General features: G+C 42.2%; 1 long non-coding RNA gene and 2 pseudogenes across 1 annotated transcript; all 3 read left to right on the forward strand.

Moving 5' to 3' along the window:
- The first annotated feature begins 2,887 nt into the window (after window positions 1-2,887).
- Window positions 2,888-4,100, forward strand: LOC112208364 (protein FAM8A1-like; annotated as a pseudogene).
- Window positions 4,101-8,291: 4,191 nt separating this feature from the next.
- On the forward strand, window positions 8,292-10,416 carry LOC134809414 (endogenous retrovirus group K member 8 Gag polyprotein-like; annotated as a pseudogene).
- Window positions 10,417-13,248: 2,832 nt separating this feature from the next.
- Window positions 13,249-17,076, forward strand: LOC134809415 (uncharacterized). The gene is made up of 3 exons (XR_010155021.1): window positions 13,249-15,797; window positions 15,954-16,041; window positions 16,929-17,076. It is a non-coding gene; the product is annotated as an uncharacterized LOC134809415 (long non-coding RNA).
- The last annotated feature ends 7,854 nt before the right edge of the window (window positions 17,077-24,930 follow it).

The following is a 24,930-nucleotide window of genomic DNA, read 5'->3' on the forward strand; positions in this document are numbered from 1 at the left end:
TACTGATTGTTCTGTTGTTACATTACCACTGCAAATGCTGCCAATGTCTATGCCCAGAGGGAGGTTTGCCATGTCCATGTGCAATGTAAGCATGTTTCTATTACATACACTGATGTTGTTATCATTTCTGCCTATATTAAAAGGGGAGGAATCTCTAGAAAGATGCCCACACTGTGTACATACTACCTGGGTAAGGAATACCTTAGTTAAAACTCTACTGTACCATACCTACAGTACAGAAACCAAGTTAGGAACCTGCGCGTACAACCAGACCACCTCTTCAGTCTGTGACCCAGGAAATAATCAGCTGCATGCATGTCATGACCCTAAGCGCTTACCCTATGAATTCTGGTTTGAGGTACATATTAACAGAAGGAGAAAAAGAAGGAGAGCTAATAGCTTGAACCAAAGAAGGCCCTCCATCCTACAAAAGATCTACTTCTTTGTACTTTGATGCCTGTCATGCCGCATATGTTTATAATCCTGTAAAACCAGAAGCAGTCTGCAATGGTTTAACACAAGACAGGATTAGCAACAGCAGCCCTAAACATCTGTACTGAGAACCACAAATTGGATGCCCAGACTGTAACAATCTGTGGTCTATGCTAACACAGCTCCAACACTTATATTCAGGAAGGACTGCTCTGCTAAGTAGTATGTCAGCCAAACCAAATTGTAAGACAAGGACATGCAATCCTTTAAATTTTACTATCATATAGCCAGAGCTACCTTTCTGGTCTACAGGACAGACAGCAGCATTATGAGTTGATAGACAAGGAGCAGGCCTTGGAGTTCCACTACTAATTGTCAAAAAGACTAGAAGGACTCAAATGCGTCCAACCCTGCAATTCTGGGTCCATAAGTCATTCTGTAAGCATTTTGATCAGTCAGTGCCTCAGCTTCTCCTATCCACCAAAAACTTATTTGCTCAGCTAGCTGAAAACATAGCTGGCAGCTTAGGAATTTCCTCATGCTATGTATGTGGAGGAACTAATATGAGGGACCAGTGGCCATGGGAGGCAAAGAATTAATGCCACCAGATAACTTCACTTTGCTTAACCCTGCCAGTGAACCAACAGCCTCAGTTAGTGTTTGGTTGTTAAAAACCTCCATAATTGGAAAGTACTGTATCGCCTGTTGGGGAAAGGCTTTCACAGAGGCAATGGGAAAAACAATAAGCCTAGGGCAACGGTATTATGATGAGAGTAAAAACAAAACTCTACGGAGAAACTCCCAGAACAACTCCTACTTAGCAGATCCAAACCCTTTTTCTTGGTTCTCTACTCTAAGCCACTCTTGGCATCAGCTAGAGGCTCCAAAAGCACCCTCTGGCCTGTATTGGGTCTGTGGAGCATAGGCCTATTGGCAACTGCTGGCTAAATGGACAGGGGCCTGTGTGTTAGAAACAATCAAGCCATCCTTCTTTCTAATTCCTCTAAAGCAAGGAGAACTCTTAGAGTATCCAGTTTATGATGAAAATAAAAGAACTAGAAAAAGCATAATGACAAAAATAGACACAAATGTCAAAAAGGATGTAGACATAAGAGACTGGAAGGATAATGAATGGCCTCCTGAAAGAATCATTAAATAGTATGGGCCCGTTATCTGAGCGCAAGTTGGGTCATGGGAATACCGCACCCCAATCTATATGCTCAACTGCATCATAAGGTTGCAGGCAGTCCTTGAAATAATAACCAATGAAATGTCAAGGAAACTAGATTTATTGATAACACAAGCAACACAAATGAGAAATGCTACATATCAGAATAGATTGGCTTTAGATTACCTCTTAGCCTCAGAAGGAGGAGTATGTGGAAAATTTAATTTAACCAGTTGTTGCCTGGAAATGGATGATAATGGCCAAGCTCTAATGGAAACCACAGCTAGAATGTGCAAGTTGGCCCATGTTCCAGTTCAGACTTGGTCTGGATGGTCCCTGGATTCCTTGTTTGGAGGATGGTTCTCAATGTTTGGGGGATTCAAAACCCTCATTGGTGGATTTTTGTTTATTCTTGGCATCTGCCTCATCCTCCCTTGCCTTTTACCCCTGTATATTAGGAGTATTTGTCAACTATAGAGGCAGTAGTAACCCGAAACACTACCATGCTATTGACGGCATTAACCAAATATCAGCCACTGCCAATAAAAGAAACAGCTCAACTCCGGGAAGAGATGGCAAATAGTGGTGCTTTCTATTAACATCTTTGTTTTAAAAAGCACCAAATGGGGGAAATGGAAGAGGAATTGAAAGAAATTAAAGAACGTGTAAGCAAAAACTCAGTCGTATATAAGAAAACGCAGTTCCCCCTGAGGAAGAGAAAGAGCTGAAGTCCTTTAAAATTAACTGCCTGTTTTTCTGTGGCTAGTGAGCCTTATCTCTCCCTTTCCCAGGTATTGTGAAGACCCTGTTTCTCTAGCTGTGCAGCTGCAAAGTCACTAGGCAGATAATCTCAAGTCATAAAACATGTTGTTTCTTGAAAAGTAAGAACTGATGTAATGCATATCTCAATTGAATAACTGTCTTTGTTTCTCTCTTCTGTAATATGCTTCACCCTGCACAGATCTCCTCCAACCCCACAAAATGCTTAAAAGGTAGCTTGACTCTGTTCACAGCTCAGTTCTTTGGGTGTTAATCTGACTGGGTCGGTGCACCTAAATAATTAAATAATTCCTCCTCAACCCCTAGGTCTCTCTGATTCCTTAATTATCCTGCTACAAGTACTCAGAATTTATTATCACTCTTTAGTGCAGTAAAGAAGTTTTGCCCATGGTTCCTGAACAGGGGACTATGGAGTTGGATGAATGGGAGAGAATTGGAAGAGATTTTAAAAAGGCGTATCAAGATGGAGCAGTGACAGATACCATGGAGGGTGCTTCTGAGGTGACAATGGCAGAGGTGCCCAAGGAAGCCTGAGGCTGCTTTCCCAGTCATGACAAGGGCAGAGAGGACCACAAGCCCATCCCTTCCCTGAGACGCCCTTCTGCTGCCACTGTCCCATGCCCCCGTGTCAACCCCAGGCTGAACCCCAGGCCCTGGGCTGGCCCACAGCCCCCAGCCTCACAGCTGCCACCACCAACAAATCAGAGCTGCCCAGCAAGATCAGGAAGTGTGGGGAGGCAGCCTCCAGCTCTGGTGCAGGGCTGCAGGGGCAGGCAGGCTGTGAAGTGCCCAAGGCACTGGTGCCATGGGAGAGAGTGGGGCAGCTGAGCACCCAAGAATGCTCCTGGCAAGTGCATGACTGGCTGTGGGAGTTCTGCTGCAGCTATGTCACCTGGTGCAGTGGCCCAGCCACCTTCCCTGCCTGCTGCAGGCCCCAACCATTCCCACAGAGCTTCCCTTCGGGCAGTGCCACCATCCCTGCACATGGGCTATTATAAACCCTTCTACTTCCAGTCTAGTGTACCAGGCCTGACCTGGGGACAGCTGCTGGCATCAGCACCCCTGCTCCAGTTGCAGGCCTGGGACCCTGGGCTCCTCATGTGTAGCCATCAGTCCAGGCCACTCCAGTGATGAAGGGAGGATCTACAGCCCCTTTGAGAAGCCCAAGTGACCCTCAGTGACAGGCAGGCAGAGAATACATTATTCCATCCTTGGGCCACAGATTTATGGCAGAGAAGATGGATTTCTTTATTCTTTTCTTTGTGAAAACAATAATTGTCTTAAGCATTATGCACCTCAGTGGGATAAATGATACCTCTAAGTTTGCTATGCATTATATAATGGAAGAAATAGATGAAGACACATCAATGGAAGACTTGCAGAAAATAATGGTTGTGGCTCTTATATACAGATTATTTGTTTGTTTGATGAGATAATTTGCATTTGGGGAGCAGGTGGATCTACCCCAGGGAAGTTCCTGCTGGGGCTTCGAGTTGTGACATGTGATATATTAGTAGTGCTTATTGCACCAAGTCAGGTTTTAGTGATTTCTTCCTCAACTGTTAGCATTACAATGTCTGTTATATGAGCTTTGATCAAGAATTTTTCTATAGCTTCTTTTTTCCCTGATTGCATCACACTGCTGTTTTTTCCACATAATTGAATAGCCTATGACATTGTAGCAGGAACCATTGTGGTAAAAAGAAATGGGGTCAGATGATGCCCCCCAAAGCCCTTATTACCACACACTATAGTAACAAGACTAAATTATGTATCAAGGCCATCAGTATCCCTGGGTTACACTAACTGATGATTTAGAAATTAAAGCAGTCATTCCAGTGTGATGCAGGTGACTACTCTGAAAATATCGATTTTACTTGAATGCCAAAGAACTTTTCCAGAAGAAAAACCTATTAAATTCAAGTATTAAAATTTTTAGGTCAAAAAGGCAAATGATTTTATAGACAATGGACTATATATACTTTCCTAAGATTTAAGAATTTGCTGAAAGTATTTTCAGCTTTTAAATCTCCAAATGAAACTTTAAAATTTACTTTGGTTTATCTCAAAATAATGGAAAATGTCCAATTGTGTTTTGTAAACATGTATGTAACTCACCTTTTAGTTCACACTTCCTAGGGAGCCACCAGAGAAGGTCCTCACAGAAGTTAGCGGACCCTTACCCTCAGGAACAGTCAGTTTATTTCTTGGAAGTTCTAGTCTAAATTTAAAAGGTGTTACTGTGCATAAGGGATTAATTGACTCTCACTATACCAGAGAAATTCAATTAATTATTAGTTCCTCAAATCTGTGGTCTGCCTCTCCAGGGGAAAGAATTGCTTAGTTGTTGCTGCTACCTTACATGAAACTAGGAAGCAGCACAATGAAAAAAACTGGAGGCTTTGGTAATACTTATCCAGCAGGAAAAGCTGTGTATTGGATTAATCAAGTGTCTGACAAAAGACCTATTTGCACAGTAACTATTCAGGGAAAATATTTTGAAGGACTAGTAGATACTAGAACTGATGTCTCTATTATTGCTATAAATCAATGGCCCTGGCACTGGCCTAAGCAAAAGGCAACCATCAGTATTGTTAGAGTAGAAGCTGCCTCAGAAATTTTTCAGTTTTCCTTGATTTTACCATGTCAAGGGCTGGATGGTCAGGAAGAGACAATTCAGGCTATCATTACATCTATTTCTCTTAATTTATGAGGTAGAGACTTATTGCAACAATGGGATGCTGAAATTTCTATTCCTATGGATCAGTAGAGTAATAATAGTAGACAAATGATGAAAAATATGGGATATCACCTGGGAAAAGGACTAGAAAATGATAATTGGCCAATCAGAATCTTTAGAATTAAAAGGGCCAACAGATTGGACCAGATTGGGGTATCATTTTTCATTAAGCCTCCAACTCTCATTCCTGTTTGGCTAACTGCCAAGGTTTGGGTGGAGCAATGGCCGCTGAAACAGAAAAAACTGGAGGCTTTAAAAGAACAGGTGCAGGAACAATTGCAAAAGGGACATACAGAGCCTGTTTTCTCCCCTTGGAATTCTCCTGTATTTGTCATTAAGAAAAAAATCAGGGAAATGGAAAATGTTAACAGATTTAAGTGCTGTTAATCCTGTGATTCAACCCATGGTTGTGCTACAACTGTCTGCAGAATTGGTTCCTTCCAATGGGTTCTTGGCTTTGCTAACTTCAAGAATGAAGCTGCAGACCCTTGCGGTGAGTGTTACAGTTCTTAAAGATGGTGTGTCCAGAGTTTGTTCCTTCAGATGTTCAGATGTGTCCGGAGTTTCTTCCTTCTGGTGGGTTCATGGTCTTGCTGACTTCAGGACTGAAGCTGCAGACCTTTGCAGTGAGTGTTAAGGGTTCTTAAAGGTGGCACATCCAGAGTTGTTCATTCCTCCCGCTGGGTTCGTGGTCTTGCTGACTTTAGGAGTGAAGTTGCAGACCTTCATGGTGAGTGTTACAGTTCTTAAAGGTGGCGCATATGGAGTTGTTCATTCTTCCTGGTGGGTTGTGGTCTCGCTGACTTCAGGAGTGAAGCTGTAATCCTTTGCTGTGAGTGTTATAGCTCATAAAGCTAGTGTGGACCCAAAGAGTGAGAAGCAGCAAGATTTATTGTGAAGAGCAAAAGAACAAAGCTTCCACAATGTGAAGGGGGACCCGAGCGGGTTGCCACTGCTGGCTCAGGTGGCCAGCTTTTATTCCCTTATTTGGCCCTGCCCACATCCTGCTGATTGGTCCATTTTACAGAGTGCTGATTAGTTCATTTTACAGAGTGCTGATTGGTGCTTTTACAAACCTTTAGCTAGACACGGACCACTGACTGGTGCATTTTTACAGAGTGCTGATTGGTGTGTTTACAAACCTTTAGCTAGACACAGAGTGCTGATTGGTGCATTTACAATCCTTTAGCTAGACAGAAAAGTTCTCCAGGTCCCCACCCAACCTAGAAGCCCAGCCAGCTTCACCTCTCACAACCAGGCTGCCCTCCCCAACAATGATGCCTAAATAGTGGCCTCTCAGTAATAGATCTAAAGTATTGCTTTTTTTACCATTCCTCTGGCTGCCCAAGATTATGAAAAATTTGCTTTTACTGTTCTAAAGAAATTGTGCAACACTGTTCTGCCTGCCAAGTCCTGCATCAGCCACATCAAGGAACAGGAGTTAACCCAAGAGGTTAATCTCCAAATTCCATTGGCAGATGGATGTAACAAATATTTCTGCTTTTGGACAACTGTCCTTTGTTCATGTTTCAGTAGATACCTATTGACATTTTATCGGGCCACATGTTAAACAGGGGAAGCTACAGCTCATATTAAAAGACACCTTTTATCTAGCTTTTCAGTGATGGGAATCCCAGAAAAAATCAAAACCGATAACAGCCCAGGATACTGTTGTAAAGCCATGGCTATATTTTTTCAACAATAGAACATTACCCATACAGTGTCCAGAATTTATTCCTTCCAGTGGGTTCTTGGTCTTGCTGACTTCAAGAATGAAGCTGCAGACCCTCATGGTATGTTACAGTTCTTAAAGTGGTATGTCCAGATTTTGCTCTTTCAGATGTTCAGATGTGTTTGGAGTCTACGGCCGTACCACCCTAAATGTGCCTGATCTCGTCTGATGTGTTTGGAGTTTCTTCCTTCCAGTGGGTTCGTGGTCTCGCTGACTTCAGGAGTGAAGCTACAGACCTTCGCGTTGAGTGTTAGAGCTCTTAAAGGTGGTAAGTCCAGAGTTGTTTGTTCCTCCTGGTGGGTTTGTGATCTCACTGACTTCAGGGATGTGTGGGGAAAAACAAGAGAGATCAGATTGTTACTGTGTCTGTGTAGAAAGAAGTAGACATAGGAGACTCTATTTTGTTCTGTACTAAGAAAAATTCTTCTGCCTTGAGATTCTGTTAATCTGTGACCTTACCCCCAACCCCGTGCTCTCTGAAACATGTGCTGTGTCAACTCAGAGTTAAATGGATTAAGGGCGGTGCAAGATGTGCTTTGTTAAACAGATGCTTGAAGGCAGCATGCTCCTTAAGAGTCATCACCACTCCCTAATCTCAAGTACCCAGGGACACAAAAACTGTGGAAGGCCGCAGGGACCTCTGCCTAGGAAAGCCAGGTATTGTCCAAGGTTTCTCCCCATGTGATAGTCTGAAATATGGCCTCATGGGAAGGGAAAGACCTGACCATCCCCCAGCCCGACACCCGTACAGGGTCTGTGCTGAGGAGGATTAGTAAAAGAGGAAGGAATGCCTCTTGCAGTTGAGACAAGAGGAAGGCATCTGTCTCCTGCCTGTCCCTGGGCAATGGAATGTCTCGGTATAAAACCCGATTGTATGCTCCATCTACGGAGATAGGGAAAAACCGCCTTAGGGCTGGAGGTGGGACCTGCGGGCAGCAATACTGCTTTGTAAAGCATTGAGATGTTTATGTGTATGCATATCTAAAAGCACAGCACTTAATCCTTTACATTGTCTATGATGCAAAGACCTTTGTTTACGTGTTTGTCTGCTGACCCTCTCCCCACAATTGTCTTGTGACCCTGACACATCCCCCTCTTGGAGAAACACCCACGAAAGATCAATAAATACTAAGGGAATTCAGTGGCTGGCGGGATCCTCCATATGCTGAATGCTGGTTCCCCGGGTCCCCTTATTTCTTTCTCTATACTTTGTCTCTGCGTCTTTTTCTTTCCCAAGTCTCTCATTCCACCTTACGAGAAACACCCACAGGTGTGGAGGGGCAACCCACCGCTACATCTGGTGCCCAACATGGAGGCTTTTCTCTAGGGTGAAGGTAAGCTCAAGCGTGGTCATTGAGGACAAGTCGATGAGAGATCCCGAGTACATCTACAGTCAGCCTTACGGTAAGCGTGTGCACTTGGAGGAAGCTAGGATGATAATGGGGCAAACTAAAAGTAAAATTAAAAGTAAATATGCCTCTTATCTCAGCTTTATTAAAATTCTTTTAAAAAGAGGGGGAGTTAAAGTATCTACAAAAAATCTAATCAAGCTATTTCAAATAATAGAACAATTTTGCCCATGGTTTCCAGAACAAGGAACTTTAGATCTAAAAGATTGGAAAAGAATTGGTAAGGAACTAAAACAAGCAGGTAGGAAGGGTAATATCATTCCACTTACAGTATGGAATGATTGGGCCATTATTAAAGCAGCTTTAGAACCATTTCAAACAGAAGAAGATAGCGTTTCAGTTTCTGATGCCCCTGGAAGCTGTTTAATAGATTGTAATGAAAAGACAAGGAAAAAATCCCAGAAAGAAATGGAAGGTTTATATTGCGAATATGTAGCAGAGCTGGTAATGGCTCAGTCAACGCAAAATGTTGACTATAATCAATTACAGGAGGTGATATATCCTGAAACGTTAAAATTAGAAGGAAAAGGTCCCGAATTAGTGGGGCCATCAGAGTCTAAACCACAAGGGCCAAGTCCTCTTCCAGCAGGTCAGGTGCCCGTAACATTACAACCTCAAATGCAGGTTAAAGAAAATAAGACCCAACCGCCCAGTAGCCTATCAATACTGGCCGCTGGCTGAACTTCAGTATCGGCCACCCCCAGAAAGTCAGTATGGATATCCAGGAATGCCCCCAGCACCACAGGGCAGGGCGCCATACCCTCAGCCGCCCACTAGGAGACTTAATCCTATGGCACCACCTAGTAGACAGGGTAGTGAATTACATGAAATTATTGATAAATCAAGAAAGGAAGGAGATACTGAGGTGTGGCAATTCCCAGTAACGTTAGAACCGATGCCACCTGGAGAAGGAGCCTAAGAGGGAGAGCCTCTCACAGTTAAGGCCAGATATAAGTCTTTTTCAATAAAAATGCTAAAAGATATGAAAGAGGGAGTAAAACAGTATGGACCCAACTCCCCTTATATGAGGACATTATTAGATTCCATTGCTCATGGACATAGACTCATTCCTTATGATTGGGAGATTCTGGCAAAATTGTCTCTCTCACCCTCTCAATTTTTACAATTTAAGACTTTGGTGGATTGATGGGGTACAAGAACAGGTCCGAAGAAATAGGGCTGCCAATCCTCCAGTTAACATAGATGCAGATCAACTATTAGGAACAGGTCAAAATTGGAGTACTATTAGTCAACAAGCATTAATGCAAAATGAGGCCATTGAGCAAGTTAGAGCTATCTTCCTTAGAGCCTTGGAAAAAATCCAAGACCCAGGAAGCGCCTGCCCCTCATTTAATACAGTAAGACAAGGTTCGAAAGAGCCCTACCCTGATTTTGTGGCAAGGCTCCAAGATGTTGCTCAAAAGTCAATTGCTGATGAAAAAGCCCGTAAGGTCATAGTGGAGTTGATGGCATATGAAAACGCCAATCCTGAGTGTCAATCAGCCATTAAGCCATTAAAAGGAAAGGTTCCTGCAGGATCAGATGTAATCTCAGAATATGTAAAAGCCTGTGATGGAATCGGAGGAGCTATGCATAAAGCTATGCTTATGGCTCAAGCAATAACAGGAGTTGTTTTCAGAGGACAAGTTAGAACATTTGGAGGAAAATGTTATAATTGTGGTCAAATTGGTCACTTAAAAAAGAATTGCCCAGTCTTAATTAAACAGAATATAACTATTCAAGCTACTACCACAACAGGTAGAGAGCCACCTGACTTATGTCCAAGATGTAAAAAAGGAAAACATTGGGCTAGTCAATGTCATTCTAAATTTGATAAAAATGGGCAACCATTGTCGGGAAATGAGCAAAGGGGCCAGCCTCAGGCCCCACAATAAACTGGGGCATTCCCAATTCAGCCATTTGTTCCTCAGGGTTTTCAGGGACAACAACCCCCACTGTCCCAAGTGTTTCAGGGAATAAGCCAGTTACCACAATACAACAATTGTCCCCCGCCACAAGTGGCAGTGCAGCAGTAGATTTATGTACTACAAGCAGTCTCTCTGCTTCCAGGGGAGCCCCCACAAAAAATCCCCACAGGGGTATATGGCCCACTGCCTGAGGGGACTGTAGGACTAATCTTGGGAAAATCAAGTCTAAATCTAAAAGGAGTTCAAATTCATATTGGTGTGGTTGATTCAGATTATAAAGGCGAAATTCAGTTGGTTATTTGCTCTTCAATTCCTTGGAGTGCCAGTCCAGGAGACAGGATTGCTCAATTATTACTCCTGCCATATATTAAGGGTGGAAATACTGAAATAAAAAGAATAGGAGGGTTTGGAAGCACTGATCCGACAGGAAAGGCTGCATATTGGGCAAGTCAGTTCTCAGAGAACAGACCTGTGTGTAAGGCCATTATTCAAGGAAAACAGTTTGAAGGGTTGGTAGACACTGGAGCAGATGTCTCTATCATTGCTTTAAATCAGTGGCCAAAAAGTTGGCCTAAACAAAAGGCTGTTACAGGACTTGTCGGCATAGGCACAGCCTCAGAAGTATAACAAAGTACTGAGATTTTACATTGCTTAGGGCCAGATAATCAAGAAAGTACTGTTCAGCCAATGATTACTTCAATTCCTCTTAATCTGTGGGGTCGAGATTTTTTACCTAAAATTACCAGATGTGAACCTTTAGAAAATGCTCTAACAGTATTTACTGATGGTTCCAGCAATGGAAAAGTGGCTTACACAGGGCCAAAAGAAGGAGTAATCAAAACTCCATATCAATCGGCTCAAAGAGCAGAGTTGGTTGCAGTCATTACGGTGTTACAAGATTTTGACCAACCTATCAATATTATATCAGATTCTGCATATGTAGTACAGGCTACAAGGGATGTTGAGACGGCTCTAATTAAATATAGCATGGATGATCAGTTAAACCAGCTATTCAATTTATTACAACAAACTGTAAGAAAAAGAAATTTCCCATTTTATATTACTCATATTCGAGCACACACTAGTTTACCAGGGCCTTTGACTAAAGCAAATGAACAAGCTGACTTACTGGTATCATCTGCATTCATAAAAGCACAAGAACTTCATGCTTTGACTCATGTAAATGCAGCAGGATTAAACAACAAATTTGATGTCACGTGGAAACAGGCAAAAGATATTGTACAACATTGCACCCAGTGTCAAGTCTTACACCTGCCCACTCAAGAGGCAGGAGTTAATCCCAGAGGTCTGTGTCCTAATGCATTATGGCAAATGGATGTCACGCATGTACCTTCATTTGGAAGATTATCATATGTTCATGTAACCGTTGATACTTATTCACATTTCATATGGGCAACTTGCCAAACAGGAGAAAGTACTTCCCATGTTAAAAAACATTTATTGTCTTGTTTTGCTGTAATGGGAGTTCCAGAAAAAATCAAAACTGACAATGGACCAGGATATTGTAGTAAAGCTTTCCAAAAATTCTTAAGTCAGTGGAAAATTTCACATACAACAGGAATTCCTTATAATTCCCAAGGACAGGCCATAGTTGAAAGAACTAATAGAACACTCAAAACTCAATTAGTTAAACAAAAAGAAGGGGGAGACAGTAAGGAGTGTACCACTCCTCAGATGCAACTTAATCTAGCACTCTATACTTTAAATTTTTTAAACATTTATAGAAATCAGACTACTACTTCTGCAGAACAACATCTTACTGGTAAAAAGAACAGCCCACATGAAGGAAAACTAATTTGGTGGAAAGATAATAAAAATAAGACATGGGAAATAGGGAAGGTGATAACGTGGGGGAGAGGTTTTGCTTGTGTTTCACCAGGAGAAAATCAGCTTCCTGTTTGGATACCCACTAGACATTTGAAGTTCTACAATGAACCCATCAGAGATGCAAAGAAAAGCACCTCCGCGGAGATGGTAACACCAGTCACATGGATGGATAATCCTATAGAAGTATATGTTAAGGATAGTGTATGGGTACCTGGCCCCACAGATGATCGCTGCCCTGCCAAACCTGAGGAAGAAGGGATGATGATAAATATTTCCATTGGGTATCGTTATCCTCCTATTTGCCTAGGGAGAGCACCAGGATGTTTAATGCCTGCAGTCCAAAATTGGTTGGTAGAAGTACCTACTGTCAGTCCCATCAGTAGATTCACTTATCACATGGTAAGCGGGATGTCACTCAGGCCACGGGTAAATTATTTACAAGACTTTTCTTATCAAAGATCATTAAAATTTAGACCTAAAGGGAAACTTGCCCCAAGGAAATTCCCAAAGAATCAAAAAATACAGAACTTTTAGTTTGGGAAGAATGTGTGGCCAATAGTGCGGTGATATTACAAAACAATGAATTCGGAACTATTATAGATTGGGCACCTCGAGGTCAATTCTACCACAATTGCTCAGGATGAACTCAGTCGTGTCCAAGTGCACAAGTGAGTCCAGCTGTTGATAGTGACTTAACAGAAAGTTTAGACAAACATAAGCATAAAAAATTGCAGTCTTTCTACCCTTGGGAATGGGGAGAAAAAGGAATCTCTACCCCAAGACCAAAAATAATAAGTCCTGTTTCTGGTCCTGAACACCCAGAATTATGGAGGCTTACTGTGGCCTCACACCACATTAGAATTTGGTCCGGAAATCAAACTTTAGAAACAAGAGATCGTAAGCCATTTTATACTATCAACCTAAATTCCAGTCTAACAGTTCCTTTACAAAGTTGGGTAAAGCCCCCTTATATGCTAGTTGTAGGAAATATAGTTATTAAACCAGACTCCCAGACTATAACCTGTGAAAACTGTAGATTGCTTACTTGTATTGATTCAACTTTTAATTGGCAACACCGTATTCTGCTGGTGAGAGCAAGAGAGGGCATGTGGATCCCTGTGTCCATGGACCGACCGTGGGAGACCTCGCCATCCATCCATATTTTGACTGAAGTATTAAAAGTTGTTTTAAATAGATCCAAAAGATTCATTTTTACTTTAATTGCAGTGATTATGGGATTAATTGCAGTCACAGCTACGGCTGCTGTAGTAGGAGTTGCATTGCACTCTTCTGTTCAGTCAGTAAACTTTGTTAATGATTGGCAAAAAAATTCTACAAGACTGTGGAATTCACAATCTAGTATTGATGAAAAATTGGCAAATCAAATTAATGATCTTAGACAAACTGTCATTTGGATGGGAGACAGACTCAGGAGCTTAGAACATCGTTTCCAGTTACAGTGTGACTGGAATACGTCAGACTTTTGTATTACACCCCAAATTTATAATGAGTCTGAGCATCACTGGGACATGGTTAGACGCCATCTACAGGGAAGAGAAGATAATCTCACTTTAGACATTTCCAAATTAAAAGAACAAATTTTTGAAGCGTCAAAAGCCCATTTAAATTTGGTGCCAGGAACTGAGGCAATTGCAGGCGTTGCTGATGGCCTCGCAAATCTTAACCCTGTCACTTGGGTTAAGACCATTGGAAGTACTACAATTATAAATCTCATATTAATCCTTGTGTGCCTGTTTTGTCTGTTGTTAGTCTGCAGGTGTACCCAACAGCTCGGAAGAGACAGCGACCATCGAGAACGGGCCATGATGACGATGGCGGTTTTGTCGAAAAGAAAAGGGGGAAATGTGGGGAAAAGCAAGAGAGATCAGATTGTTACTGTGTCTGTGTAGAAAGAAGTAAACATAGGAGACTCCATTTTGTTCTGTACTAAGAAAAATTCTTCTGCCTTGAGATTCTGTTAATCTGTGACCTTACCCCCAACCCCGTGCTCTCTGAAACATGTGCTGTGTCAACTCAGAGTTAAATGGATTAAGGGCAGTGCAAGATGTGCTTTGTTAAACAGATGCTTGAAGGCAGCATGCTCCTTAAGAGTCATCACCACTCCCTAATCTCAAGTACCCAGGGACACAAAAACTGCGGAAGGCCGCAGGGACCTCTGCCTAGGAAAGCCAGGTATTGTCCAAGGTTTCTCCCCATGTGATAGTCTGAAATATGGCCTCGTGGGAAGGGAAAGACCTGACCATCCCCCAGCCCGACACCCGTACAGGGTCTGTGCTGAGGAGGATTAGTAAAAGAGGAAGGAATGCCTCTTGCAGTTGAGACAAGAGGAAGGCATCTGTCTCCTGCCTGTCCCTGGGCAATGGAATGTCTCGGTATAAAACCCGATTGTATGCTCCATCTACTGAGATAGGGAAAAACCGCCTTAGGGCTGGAGGTGGGACCTGCGGGCAGCAATACTGCTTTGTAAAGCATTGAGATGTTTATGTGTATGCATATCTAAAAGCACAGCACTTAATCCTTTACATTGTCTATGATGCAAAGACCTTTGTTCACGTGTTTGTCTGCTGACCCTCTCCCCACAATTGTCTTGTGACCCTGACACATCCCCCTCTTGGAGAAACACCCACGAAAGATCAATAAATACTAAGGGAATTCAGTGGCTGGCGGGATCCTCCATATGCTGAATGCTGGTTTTCTGGGTCCCCTTATTTCTTTCTCTATACTTTGTCTCTGTGTCTTTTTCTTTCCTAAGTCTCTCATTCCACCTTACGAGAAACACCCACAGGTGTGGAGGGGCAACCCACCCCTACAGGGATGAAGCTGCAGACCCCCGCAGTGAGTGTTACAGCTCATAAAGGTAATGTAGACCCAAAGAGTAAGCAGCAGCAAGATTTATTGTGAAGAGCAAAAGAACAAAGCTTCCACAGCATGGAAGGGAACTCAAGCAGGTTGCCACTGCTGGTTTGGGTGGCCAGGTTTTATTCCCTTATTTGGCACCACCCACATCCTGCTGATTGGTCCATTTTACTCAGTGCTGATTGGTCCATTTTACAGAGCACTGATTTGTCCATTTTAAAGAGTGCTGATTAGTGCATTTTTACAGAGTGCTGATTGGTACATTTACAATCCTTTAGCTAGACACAGAGTGCTGATTGGTGCATTTACAATCCTTTAGCTAGACACAAAAGTCCTTCAAGACCCCACCCAACCCAGAAGCCCAGCTGGCTTCACCTCTCAATACTATGGGTATTCCATATAACTCACAAGCACAAGCAATACTGGAAAGAGCTAATCGTACTTTAACAACTCAAATACAAAAGCAAAAGGGAGGGGACCAGGAATATAAGACACCACATATGCAATTGCATTTAGCTTTATTAACATTAAGTTTTTTTAATTTACAAAAAGATCAACCCATGACTGCAGCTGAACAACACCTGATGGGACAAAAGGATAAGAAAAAGGCTGGACAAGATATATGGTGGAGGGATGAACATACAAAGAGCTGGGGAAACGGAAAGATAATTTTATGGGGAAGAGGATTTGCTTTTGTCTCTCCAGGTGACAATGAGGTACCTGTGTGGGTGCCCACCAAAAGTCTGAAGCTCTACCATGAATCACAGCATCCAGTGGATCCACCTGTACAGTGCAAATTGAAGAGGTTTAAGGATTGCTTTTAAGCCTCAATTTGTGTTCTCTGTGCTTTTTGCCAGAAGGGGCCTGCTTCTCATTATCAATGGTAAGTTTTATCCCATGGTAATTAACCAAAGAGGCAGAGGCTGAGTTACAAATGCTTCAACAATGGCATGCCTCCTGGCTACAGCCACAAAAGTTTTTGCTTCTGTTTCAGTAGATTTACTAACATGGGGGTGAAAGTATGCTTGTGTTTTTGCAGGAGACACAAACCATGTAGGTGCCCTCAAGATGTGTACAACCATGGAACAGGAGACTGGAAGGACCCATGGATCCCAACCACGGACCAGGTTCACCTAGTGCAAGCCATGCTGAGAAACTACTGGAGTGCCAGGGTTTTACCTATGCATAACTGACCAATGCTTTTTAACTGAACTCCTCTCTACCCTGAATACAAGAGACCCTAATACGTAGGCAAGAGTATCATCACCCCTATTCAGCAAGAAGAAGTTACAGAAGATGGACCTTCATCCTCCTGAAACCGCTAACATTAAAAGTTCTTTTGTAAAAGGGAAAGGGGAGATATGTAGGAAGCGTTCAAACCAGAGCAACTCCATTTTGAATAAGGTCTAAGAAAAATGAAACTGGATCACCAACCAGCAATTCAGGGCTACACAGCCTGCAATTGCCTTGCTCAATTAATTTTTTAAAAGGCCACCTTATGCTAATAATAGTGACAGCTGTGGTGGTTTTTATGAAAAAGAGAAGGGGGGCATGTTGGGAGAAAAGCTGAGTGTTGGGAGAGAAGCTGAGGCAGGGCTTGCATTTCTGCTAGACTTGCTGGCTCCTTGCTTCTAGCACTCCCATTATCTCAAGCAGCCATATGTTTCTCATTCACTTGTACACTGTTTCCTTTCAACCACCACATCCTCACCACCTGTTTATTTGTTTGAGCACCAATAAATAGGGTGGGCGCCCAGAGCTCAGGGCCTTCGCAGCCTCCACACTTGCAATGGCCCCCTCGTCCCACTTTCTCTCTCCAACTATCTTTTTCTCATTCCTTTGACTCTGCTGGACTTTGTCACCTCCACGACCTCATGTTGGGTCTAATCACCCCTACAGAGGGTCTTTTATGGATGCCTCAGAGAGCCAGCAGTACATTCCTTGGGGACTTGCCTGATCTGTTCCTGGGATAACCTAGCTTTGTTTCTCCAGAATTCCTGTTTTTGCTTTTCAGACTGAATCAACTATGCACATGTGTGACCCAGACGTTCAGTGCTGCCAAAACAGCCAGTGCGTGTCTGTTTTGGCAGGAAGAAGACGTTTCTTCTGAGGAGCAGCCTCCCTGCTAAATCCAGCTGGCCTGACCCTGACAGAACTGCATGTCAGGTAACTGGACTTTCTTGGGCTTTTTCTTACAGGCCAGTTTTTGCTCCTGCAGAGATGCTCGAGGGCTTATTCTCAACAGAACACTCGTTTGCGCCAAACTGCGTCTTTTCAAATTGCATCTTTTCTGTCGATGTTTTATAAGCAATTTCCTTTCAAAATAATAATAATAATCAATGAAAATGTCAAGTACATATTTTACATGGGAGATTTCTAAACGTAATGTGTAAGAAAAATCAACAAGGGAAGATGTACCAAATGGGAGGCATTGCATCCACACTAGATTCTTGTCTTAGAGATGCTGAAGGTACATGTGGTGAACGTTGAAGAGATACTGGAGATGAAAAGCAAAATTGGGTTTGGGAACAGGGCCCAGGCAAAGCGCTGAAGACAGGCTCACTGCCCAGGGCTAGAGATCAGGGCAGGAATGGAAGGTTGTGATTCCTTCTCCCTGGAAGAGAATCAAAGGCTACCTTGTCAGTCTCGCATGGGTGTTTCCTCATCTGCTTCTTTTATCTTTCTTTTTATTGTATTGTATTATATTTTATTGCATTCTATATTTTATCATTTTGTTTTATTTTAAATTCAGACAGGATCTTGCCATGTTGCCCAGGCTGGTCTCAAACTCCTAGCCTCAAGTGATCCTCCCATCTCAGCCTCCCAAAGTGCTGGATTACAAGTGTGAGCCACCATGCCCAGCCTCTTGTAACTTTCTGAAGATATCTTGTATCTTTAGAATAAAAAATAGAAAGTTTTATTCAGTAGCAAAAACTCAATCTGGAGCAAAATGTGTAACATTCTAAAGGTTAAAGTGCAGAGTTCTTTGGAAAAGAAAAATCTGCTTTTATTGTGTCACTAAATAGAGAAATACATCACTTCAGAGTTAGGCCACAGACTTGATATCTAACCGTACGTCATATGACTTTTTAACAATGACTGAGGGTCGTTTATTTAGACACCAATATACCAGCCAGATAAAACAAATACAACCAGTCATGTTCCCCAGGCAAGTCAGAAGCAGCCCATAATATGCTTTTCCTTGAAAAATGATGTACATATACATAATGTATATGTGTATGTTTTATATGTATATGTGTACTATACATACACATATAAACATTTTTATTTTAAAATGTACATATATTAATGTTATGTGTATATATACACGTTTTATATGTATGTGTATATGTTGTGTAAACATGCATGTGCATGTTATGGATATATGTATTATATGTTATATACATGCATGCACATACATACATTATATACAAGTACATTTACACATGTGTGAACATAAGCATGTACATATATATGCTTATATGTTATACATTTATATTTACATGTGCATTTATAACGTATTTATATGTATGTGTACATATATGTACACATTTTAGGTATATGTACATATAGTTTAAAAGCATGTTTTTATATCTATTTTATTTATTTTTACAAAGAAAAACATGCATATTTTAATAATGAAAAATTATGCAGCTAGGCACAGTGGATCACGCCTGTAATCCCAGCACTTTGACAGGCCAAGGTGGGCAGATCACCTGAGGTCAGGAGTTGGAGACCAGCCTGGCCAACTTAATGAAACCCCACATTTACTAAAAATACAAAAATTAGCTGGGTGTGGTGGCACACACCTGTAACCCCAGCTACTCCAAAGGCTGAGGCAGGAGAATCGCTTAAACCAGGGAGGTGGAGGTCACAGTGAGCTGAGATAGCACCACTGCACTCCAGCCTGGATGACAGGGTGAGACTCCATCTCAAAAAAACAAAAAGTTATACTATATTATATATAATAAATGTGAATAGATAACTTAAAATATAAGTGAAAACATTCCTTTAGGCCCCCTGTGAGGAAATGATTTAAGATTTGTTGCCAAAAATCACAAAGTAAAAGCAATTACCATTAAGGCACACACCTGTGGCAGGGAAAAGAAGCATTTCTGATGTCCCTCCTAATACTAATTTTGAGACACACCATCAAAACCGTTTACTTGTAAAAATGAGTCAGTCCGGAGTGTGCCAGCGTTTCAGCTCCTCATCCTAGAAGTAGAGTGGTTTCCACCCCCACATAAGGTAGGCTATGTGACTTTTCACAGACCCAGCATATGGCTGCACATGAAGTTGTGAAGAGACGGCAGGTGGAACTGTATGAAACCCTGTCCTTGTAGGTCATGGATGGTTGAATAATAGGGACCATTGCATAGGGTTACTTTCCATAGAGTAACTTCCCAACAATGATCATGCAGTGCCTCAGAAACTGCTTCCTGCCCTCTTGGTCTTGTCTTTTCTTTTTTTGGGAAGCAGTCACTCTGTCACCCAAGCTGGAGTGCAGTGGCACAATCTCAGCTCAGTGAAACCTCTGCCTCCCAGGTTCACGTGATTCTCCTACCTCAGCCTCACCACTAGCTAGGATTACAGGCATGTGCCACCACACCTAGCTAATTTTTGTATTTTTAGTAGAGACAGTGTTTTGCCATGTTGGCCAGGCTGGTCTTTAACTCCTGACCTCAGGTGATCCGCCCACCTTGGCCTCCCAAAGTGCCGGGATTACAGGTGTGAGGCACGGCACTCAGCCCATCTTTTCTATTTTTTTTAAATGAAGCATTGCTTGAAAATAATCCTTTTTTTTATCTTTTTCTTTTTTGCTTATTTATATTTTTTATCTTATCATTATTATTATTATTGACACAGAGTCTCGCTTTGTTGCCCAGACTGGAGTGCAGTGGTGCCGTCTTGCCTCACTTCAACTGCTCACTCCTGGGTTCAAGCAATCCTCCTGCCTGAGCCTACCAAGCAGCTGGGATTACAGGTATGCGACACCACGCTTGGCTAATTTTTGTGTTTTTTTTTTTTTTTTTACCATGTTGGCCAGGCTGGTCCGGAGCTCCTAGGCTCAAGTGATCCACCCAACTCGTCCTCCGAAAGTGGTAGAATTACAGGCATGAGCCAAGCTACCACGCCCGCCTTTTTCTTTTTTTTCTTTTTTTTGAGACGAGTCTCATTCGGTCACCCAGGCTGGAGAGCAGTGCCACGATCTCTGCTCTCTGCAAGCTCCGCCTCCCGGGTTCACGCCATTCTCCTGCCTCAGCCTCCCGAGTAGCTGGGACTACAGGCGCCGGCCACCACACCCGGCTAATTTTTTGTATTTTTAGTAGAGACAGGGTTTCACCGTGGTCTCCATCACCTGACCTCGTGATCCGCCTGCCTTGGCCTCCCAAAGTGCTAGGATTACAGGCGTGAGCCACCGCGCCCGACCCTTTTTGTTTGTTGTTGCTGTTTTGTTTACTTAAATTGTTTTTCTTTTTTCTTTTTATCTTTATTATTTCTTATTTACTTCGTTTACCATTAAACAGATATCTTCTTTTAAAAACAATTTTTTTTGAGACAGGGTCTTGCTCTGTCACTCAGGCTGTAGTGAAACTGCAGCTTCAACCTCCCAAGCTCAAACAATCCTCCCACCTCAGCCTACTGAGTAGCTGGGACTAAAGGAACATGCCACCATGCCTGGCTAATTGTTTTATTATTTGTAGAGACAGTGTCTTGCTATGATGCCCGGGCAGGTCTCTAAGTCCTGGGCTCAAGCAATCCTCTTGCCTCAACCTCCTGAAGTGCTAGGATTATAGGCATGAGCCACAATGCGCAGCCTAATTTTTTTATTTTTGAAGAGATGATGTCTGGCTTTGCTACTCAGGCTGCTCTGAAACTCCTGGCCTCAAGCAATCTTCCTGCCTCGTCCTCCCAAAGCGCTGGGATTATAGGCATGAGCCACCATGCCAGGCTGGATATGATCATACTATAGCCAGCAGCCTGTGTTAATAGCATAGGCAATCACTTAAAAACCTAAGGACACTGGCAGGATACGGTGGCTCACGCCTGTAATCCCAGCACTTTGGCAGGCCAAGGAGGGCAGATCACTGGAGCTCAGGACTTTGAGACCAGCCTAGGCCACATGGCAAAACCCCGTCTCTACAAAAAATAAAACAAAATAGAAACCTAACGAAACTGACCACTGGTTTGGTAGACGTGGGCGTGGCTTTGAGAGTCCCCCATGCTGCGATGTGGGGGGAGTCTGCTCTGTCTGTCCTAACTCTCTCTGATCTTCTGACTTGGGAAAAACAAACTCGAAGTCAATCATTCCCAGCTCAAAGCCTTGTGCGAGTGCTCTCTGCCTTCACGTTTGCTTCCTTTGGTAGAGAACCTTTGATTGGGGATTCAGGAGGGGCCGGAGGAGCAGAGGTGAGTCCTGTGAATGTTCATTTGTGCTGGAATGGGACTCCATCCCCAGGCATAAGGTAGTGTGGTGAACAAAGAGTTTCCCATTCCCTTTTCTGTCTCAGAATAATTGCCCAGATTGTTTTTATAAAGCAGAAAAGTACCTACTTTCTTACGGGCCTAGGAATGTAGCTCTTTCCTGGAGAAGGAGAATCTGTTTTCTAATCTGCAGGAGAGGCCTTGGGTAGGCCTAATGCTCTGGGTCACCTCAATGTCACAATTTCCAAAATTAAACTCATTCAAGGCTTTTATCACCATCTCTTTATTTATTTAACTTTTTTATTCATGAAAAAAATTTCATCTTTTTACTTATAAATACATATCATTGTGGGAGAAAGAAAAATTAGGCCGTGCACCGTGGCTCAGGTCTGTAATCCCAGCACTTTGGGAGGTCAAGGCGGGTATATCGCTTAAGCCCATGAGTTTGAGACCAGCCTGAGCAGGAGAGGAAATCCCACCTCTACATACAAGAAACAATAAATAAACAAACAAGAAACAATAGCCAGGCATAGTGGCATATGCCTATAGTTTCAGCTACTTAGGAGGCTGAGGTGGGAGGATTGCTTGAGCCCAAGAATTTGAGGCTGCAATGAGCTATGATTGCATCACTGCTCTCCAGCCTGGGTGACACAGCAAGACCCTATCTAAAAACAGAAAAGAAAAAAAAAAAAGAAGAAGAAGAAGAAAAATTAGAAAAAGAACATTTTCCTAAAGCTCTACACACCCAGAGATAAACTATTGCTGGGCAGCATTGCTGCAAACCATCTTCCCCTATTTTCTGGTGGTTTTGGGTTTTCTAAAATCTGAGACAGCTCTAAGATGATTTAGAAAGTCTATTTTGTCAAGGTTGAGGATGCTCCCATGACAGACACATGCTCCATACATGTGTGGAGGCTGATGCTCCACAGCCTCAGGAAGTCCTGATGACATGAACCCAAGGTGGTCAGGGCAAAACTTGATTTTATACATTTTAGGAAGATACGATTTTATACATTTTAGGAAGATATGTAATTAACATCTATTTGTACAGTATTTTGCTTGTATTTATTGTTTTCTGAACATTGGCAGTGTGTCATTGTAGGTCAGAAAGCAAAGCTGAGGGTATTAAAATGCTCCTTTGGTTTTCTCTCCATGTACAATTTTAAATCAGTCTCTTTCCCGGTAAAGATGCTATTAGGTTGGTAAAAAGTAGTTGTATCTTTTGCTATTACTTTTATAATATTAGAATTGTGTGTGCTCTCTAGGGTAAAACAAACAAACAAACAAACCTATGAGCAAGGCATACACCTTTTCCCTTCCTCCTGTTTTCTAAACAAAGCATAGGTGACATCTGAGGTCTTTTTCTCTTCAACAGACAGAAAATTATTGGAGATGTAGCAATTCAGTGTTATGTACTCTTGTCTTTAATTTTTTTATTTTTTCTTTATTTTAAATTGAGACCGGGTCTCGATATGTTTGCCCCTGCAGGCCTCAAACTCCTGGGCTCAAGTGATCCACCTACCTCAGCCTCCCAAAGTGCTGGAATTACAGGCATGAGCTGCCAGGTCCAACCTCCTCTTGTCTTATTTAATCAATTTAGCTAATTTATTCTTACGTTAGAATGTTTGACGTTGGCGTACAAAGATAAATACTGCTTTTTGTACGTTGATTTTGTATCCTGCAACTTTACTGAATGTGTTCATCCATTCCAAAAGCTTTTTTTTTCAGGAGTCCCTAGGATTTTTTCTAAATGTAAGATCATATCATCTACAAAGATAACTTGACTTCTTCCTTTCCAATTTAGATGTCCTTCATATATTTCTCTTACCTGATTTCTCTGGCTAGGACTTCTAGTACTCTGTTGGATAAAGTGATGAAAATGGGCATCCCTGTCTTATTCTAGATCTTAGAGGAAAGGTGTTGAGCTTTCCCTATTCAGTATGATACTAGCTGTGGCTTTGTCATATGTGGCTTTTGTTGTGTTGGGGTATGTTCTTTCTATACCTAGGTTTTTGAGAGTTTTTATCAGGAAAGGGATATTGAGTTTTATCCAGTGCTTTTTGGCATCTAGCTTATTTGTATTTCTAGAAATATTTATATTTGTATTTCTTCTATTTGAGCTGTAAATAATTACTATTTGGAAGGTTTTCTTCTCTCTTTCTCGCTCTCTTTCCATCTCTCTGTCCCTCTTTCTGTCTGCCTTTGTCTTTCTCTCTGCCTCTTTCTTTTTCTGACTTTTTCTCTCTCTCCTTTTTTGCTTTCATTAAAGTTATATATGTACTAAATCAATACACACTCATTATGCTTTTTAGCATAATATCTGTTTTAAATCATCACAAGAATGCATTTCTTTTGAACATCACCTGACATCTGAAGAAAAGACACCAAATCTCCTTTCCTAGCCACCATAAATAAATCTCTTGACCATTTATTTACTTGATTTTTTTTCCTGTTTGTATCCACATAAATACACTAGATCATCCATATCACATAGTGTATATGGCTTTGTCTTCTTTTATCACAACCTGTGATCAGCATTTTTCACTTTGTTATTAAAGCTGTGAACCCAGAAAAATCTGAGACAGCTCTAAGTTGATTTAGAAAGTTTATTTTGTCAAGATTGAAGATGCTGCCATGACAGACACATGCTCCATGCATGTGTGGAAGCTGATGCTCCACAGCCTCAGGAAGTCCTGGTGACATGAACCCAAGGTGGTCAGGGCAAAACTTGATTTTATACATTTTAGGAAGATATGAGACATCAATCAATAACGTAAGAAGTACATTGGGCGCTTCTAAAAGTGGTCAGGTCACTGCCCTGGTTACTCACAGGCCAAAACCCAACACGTCTGTATGCTCCCATCTCTTTTTCTTCTACGCATGCCTATGTCCTGTCGACAAAAAGAAGTGAACTCTGTAGAATATTTGAAGAGATTTATTCTGAGCCAAATAGGAAATATGAGTGTCCATGGCCCATGACAGAGCCCTCAGGAGGTCCTGAAGACATGTGCCCAAGGTGGTCAGGGTGCAGCTTGGTTTTATACATTTTAGGGAGGCAGGAGACATCAATCAAATACATTTAAGAAAGACATTGGTTTGGTCCAGAAAGCTGGAACAACTTGAAGCCAGAGGGGTTGGGTTTCTCTAAAGACCTGGGATCAATAGAAAGAAATGGCTGATTTTGGCGGGGCATGGTGGCTCACACCTGTCACCCAAGCACTTTGGAAGGCCAAGGTGGGTGGATCACGAGGTCAGGAGATGGAGCCCATCCTGGCTAACACGGTGAAACCCCATCTCTACTAAAAATACAAAAAAAAATAGCTGGCTGTGGTGGTGGGCACTTGTAGTCCCAGCTACTGGGGAGGCTAAGGCAGGAGAATGGCATGAACCTGTGAGGTGGAGCTTGCAGTGAACCAAGATTGCACCTCTGAACTCCAGCCTGTGCAACAGAGAGACTCTGTCTCAAAAAAAAAAAAGAAAAGAAAAGAAAAGAAAAAGAAAAGAAAGAAAGAAGAGAAATATTCGGTTTAATATAAAGGATTGTGGAGGCCAGGCACAGTGGCTCACGCCTATAATCCCAACACTTTGGG

The sequence above is a fragment of the Pan troglodytes genome, chromosome Y (assembly GCF_028858775.2).
Source record: "Pan troglodytes isolate AG18354 chromosome Y, NHGRI_mPanTro3-v2.0_pri, whole genome shotgun sequence".
Classification (NCBI taxonomy): domain Eukaryota; kingdom Metazoa; phylum Chordata; class Mammalia; order Primates; family Hominidae; genus Pan; species Pan troglodytes.